A 5,057-nucleotide genomic window follows, 5' to 3' on the forward strand; every position below is an offset into this window, starting at 1 on the left:
GATTTCGACTGGTTTCCGGAAATGAAGCAAATGTTTAAGAGTTTAAGGGCAATTTGTGTTTTCCGAAGCTTTTCGCAATAAGTATAGATTACCTTGACTACATCAATATTTCTGAAAGTAGTGCTCTTAATTGCTAGGGTCATATGCGACTGAGAGAGGAGTTGCTCACTTTTGAAATCGTTTGCTGTTAAGTTTTCTGTTAATTATTGTGATATTACGCCATTCTGTCAACCGATGTCTTAGTAAGACTTTGGGTCGAGCTTCAGCTTGGACAAACAATGAAGTTGTTTGTCAAGTGCTTGGGTAAATACTCGTACTCAGGTGGAAAAACAAAAATACCAGAATGGGGAAGAGGTTAAGATGGGAGACAAGAAAATATCAAATAAAGGGCCAATTAAGTAAGGTGATTGTGCGATTCTGTTTATCTTATCAACGACAAATTTTGAATCCAGGGGCGTCATTCACAATCCTCAATTTGTTTGCATACTAAAGCAACATTAGCCGAAGAGCTACCTACAAAAGAGAAGACGATGATTCCCAATTCGTAGGCTATTGATAAACAATCAGTGGGGGAATATTCAAATTAGCCAGGTCTCATGTGTGATTAGCCGATTTCTCACACATTTCAAGCATCAAAGCAGACAGCAGACAGAACGGAACAGAACAGAACAGAACACAACAGAGGGGAGAAGACGTTGAGCTGACGGCTGGAGGGATCAGATCCCACAGAAGAAGCCGCCTTGAAATTCACGAAAAGAGCCGCCTATAAATCGCAAGATTTCAGCACTGCCCAGGGCTTTATCTAAAGCTCCATTCGGAACAGTATTCATAGCATAAAGCGTAACCAATTGATTGCTAATTGATATTGATGTGTCGATTATTTTATGATTTATCTTTATGATCGTTAAATTTTGATATACCAAAAGGCGAGCGAGATCCGACACCAAACTTGATTCAAATTTGTAGATCACTTTGAACAATCAAGCCACTCCCTGAGTACTTCTCAGGCCTTGTCTTACCTTGTCTTCAGTTGGATTGTTATAATTTAATAACTACACGGGAGGGCAAATTAAGTCTGTAGTTCGGGTACCACAAAAACCACTTAAAGACGCTTTCTTTAATTGCCCCCAAAACGAAGATTTGGTTTTTATTTTTCGAGAAACCTGTGGGGTAGCTTTCGGCTGCGGATGTGGCTGTGACTGTGGTTCTGACTGTGGCTCTGCCTCCAGCTGCTGGCCAGCTCCATGGACCGACAGTCATTTGTGTGAAAATCATCGTAGCATGAAGCGTTGTCAAATACCGTTTGTTGCGGGGGTCGGTCCACTCTCATGCTTTTGTTTCGGCCATTTCAAGGTCTGTACAGAAACCGTCTGTTGGGTCAGACCTCCCTCCATTGACCAGATCAGAGCTCTAACAATGCGGGTTGTGGGTTGGATAAGATTAACGAAAGCCCACATAGACATAGCTCATCCTCCCCATTCTCACTTGACTCTTTGCAGACAGCAGAATGAGCTCTAACAACTGCGGTTTCATCGATCCGCAGGTCCAGTTGAGCGCAGCCCTCGCTAATCGGGACATACGGGAATTCCACACTGCCCTGGACAGCGGTGCCCAGGCCAATCGCCAGGACGATCGAATGCCTCTCAGGTGGGCTCCTGCATTCAGCTGCTGCTCGAGTACGGAGCCTCTCCGAATTTGGTGGATCAGGGAGAGTTGACGCCCCTCCACCATGTGCTGAAGAATAGAAAGATTGAGGCAGGCACTAAGCTGGAGCTGATCCGACTTTTCCTGAAACAACCACAGTTGGACATTGACAGCTATCGGAACGGGCAGGTACGCCAGATGATGAGGCATCGGTATCCGGAACTGCCGTTGCCGGAGCTGCGCGAGGCCGGAGCAGAGATCGAATGCTAGCGACTCCTCCGCACGCTGCGGGACGGAGACGAGAACCAGTTCGAGCAACAGTTCGCGGAGTAACACCAGAACGTCAGCGGAAACGCAGACAACCAATGCAATGCCAAACAGGAGGAGAAGCAGTCCCTGCTGGCGGAGAGTATCAAGCGGGGCAAGCAGCGAGCCTTTGAGGCCATCCTCGAGACGGGCATCAACATTAATCCTTCAAAATTGAGCGACATCAGCCCCGTGGAGTTGGCCGTAATCTGGGGCAACCACAGGGCGCTAGAGAAGCTGTTGAAGCATCCGCAGCTGAGGCTGACATCGCATTCCAAGCTGCTGAACGCGGTTATCAGTCGCCTGGGTGAGCAGCCGCTGGACGACTTCTGTGACCACCAGCGCTGCTTCCAGCTGCTGCTCGAGAGCGATCGTGTGGACATCAATGAGGCGGACAAGGCTGGCCTGGTGCCACTCTCCTATGCGGTCAAGTATCGCAACACAAAGGTGGCACAGGAGCTTCTACGGCAGGGAGCGTACATCGGGGCGAGAAGCGCGTTCGGAGATCTTCCCATACAGGAGATGGACCCGAAAGTGCTGGAGGAGCACTTCGATTCCTGCATCACCACCAACGGGGAGAAGCCCGGTGACCAGAGTTTCGAGATCATCATCAACTACAAGAATCTGATGAGACGCCAGCGAGAGCCCGGGCAGTCGGACAAGCGGAGCATTGGCCATCCTCACCAATTGGAGGGCGAGATGACTCCAATCGCATACATCGCCGATTCCAAGGAGCTGCGTTACCTGCTGCAGCACCCGCTAATCTCGAGTTTCCTCTTCCTCAAGTGGCACCGCCTCTCGGTGATCTTCTATCTGAACTTTCTACTTTACTCTCTCTTCACTGCCTCCATTATCACGCATACGCTCCTTAAGTTCCACGAAAGCGACCACACGGGCCTGACTGCCCTCTTCGGCCTGTTCTCTTGGATAGGGATTGTGTATGTCATGATCCGAGAGGTCATACAGCTTGCCATGTCGCCGCTGCTGTACTTCAGGTCCATCACGAACCTGATGGAGGTGGCTCTCATTGTCTTGTCGATCCTAACCTGCATGGAAGCCAGCTACGACAAGGAGACGCAGCGCATACTGGCCGTCTTCACCATTCTGCTGGTGTCCGTGGAGTTCTGCCTGCTAGTTGGCTCCCTGCCAGTACTCTCAATTTCGACGCACATGCTCATGCTGCGCGCCGTCTCCAGCAGCTTCATCAAGAGCTTTGCTCTCTACTCGATCTTTGTGTTTACGTTTAGTCTGTGCTTCTACATACTGTTTGGCAAGCCCCAGGTGGATTCCTCCTCTCCGAAGGACAGCACGCCAGAGCCAGCAAAGGAGGGAGAAGATGATGGTCACTTCAACACATTCTCCGTGCCCATCGAGGCGCTCATCAAGACGATTGTGATGCTCACGGGAGAATTTGATGCCGGTGACATAAAGTTTGACAGCGTCTACACTTATCTGATCTTCCTGCTCTTTGTGTTCTTCATGACCATTGTGCTGTTCAATCTCCTGAATGGTCTGGCTGTCAGCGATACTCAGGTGGGTTTACATTTCCTTTTCTTCCTCGGCTTTATCCAACTGTTTTCTCCCCTCTCTTTTCCCACAGGCCATCAAGGCCCAGGCGGAACTGAACGGCGCCATTGTCCGCACCAATCGGCTGACCCGCTACGAGCAAGTTCTCACTGGCCGAGATGGACACGCTCGCCTGATCGGATCGGATGGGCTGTTATATACTCACAACACATACTCATTGGCCGCATTTGCGAATCGCTGGGCTGTGAAGAAGCTTGAATTGAAAGAGTGTCGGCACTTCGGTGTGCCAAAGATACATATCTTTACCCCTTGAATCAGCTCGTGTTGATTTTTCTGCCGTGCATTGCACTTTTGAGCTCAGGTCCTAAACGAGAGTCACACACCACACACATGCACATTATTATCATGACTGTGAGCGAACGAATGCTGATGAAGCCTCATCGTCAATGTCGAAAGTTATGGGATTGGTTAAGGAAACCCAAGGTGGGATATGAAAGGTATTGCGTTCTGCTCTGGCATAGGATCCCAGCTTTAATATTAGGGGGATTCCCCTTCCAAGCAACGATGCGACAATCAACGGACATTGATTAACAACTGTATGTACATATGCATCTACAGTGGGTACACAGCAAGGCAGGCGCGATTAGATACAGGCCAGCGCCGAGCAGCGTAGACACCCAGTACCCTGCCACCCTCCGAGGGAAACAGAGAGCGATGAAGGGGGATCTGTGTGTGCGTATCCAATGAATTAATATTTCATTCTAGAACGCAGTTGTCTGCGTTAGTTGGGCACACACACACATAGTACATATACATATGCTGGCAGCGTTCCCATTCAATCTACTCGACGGCTGATGCACGCCAGTAGCTCCCGCTGGAAACTTCCGCAGATTCTGGAACGCAGAGGATGCGGGCTATCGGCGACAGGGGAATAATACTAAGCAGAAAGAGAAGGCGAGTTCATATTATTGCCAATTTAATGCAAGAAAAATAAAGAGAGTGGAGTGGGCGATGCCAAAGGCAGAAGAAAGGCCGTAAACCAAAAGAAGAAGGCCTGTCTCGCTCTCTCTCGTGGGAATTGACTTTGAATTTCGAATATTTCGGTATCTATTTTCATTGCGGCCAAAAACGGAGAGACAATTCCGTGTATTGCGATGCCAGCATCAACGAAAATAGATGCCCAAATGGAAGTGCAAACATCTCTGAGGGGAGGGGTGGATTGTCGGGCGTGTGGCCGTGTGTTTCCTGTCAGTGTGTGATTGGATACTGCTTGCTGCTTTCTGCTCGATGGCTGCCCCTAGAGCACGAGGTGCAGGCGTATCTGGAACACCAGCTGCTCGACGGTCTTCTTCAGGAGCGCCGCCAGGGACAGGATGAATCCCAGGAGGCTGAGGGAGAACAGCCAGGGCGTGGTCATGAGCACGGCAAAGAAGACGAGCGTCTCGTCGCCCCGGGCATTGGCCATGCGCCACAGCAACTGGCGCTGGATGGTGCGCAGCTTGAACTTGCTGTTCCACAATCGGTGGCGCTTCGAGCCGACGGTTTCGTTGAAGCCCACGGTCTTCTCGACCAGCCAGAAC

The 5,057-nt window shown here is 50.0% G+C and overlaps 1 pseudogene; it reads left to right on the top strand.

Annotated features, from left to right (window-relative positions):
• The first annotated feature begins 1,614 nt into the window (after positions 1 to 1,614).
• On the top strand, positions 1,615 to 3,622 carry LOC117194790 (annotated as a pseudogene).
• Positions 3,623 to 5,057: the final 1,435 nt, after the last annotated feature.

This window comes from Drosophila miranda (assembly GCF_003369915.1).
Source record: "Drosophila miranda strain MSH22 chromosome Y unlocalized genomic scaffold, D.miranda_PacBio2.1 Contig_Y3_pilon, whole genome shotgun sequence".
NCBI classification, from domain to species: Eukaryota; Metazoa; Arthropoda; class Insecta; order Diptera; family Drosophilidae; genus Drosophila; species Drosophila miranda.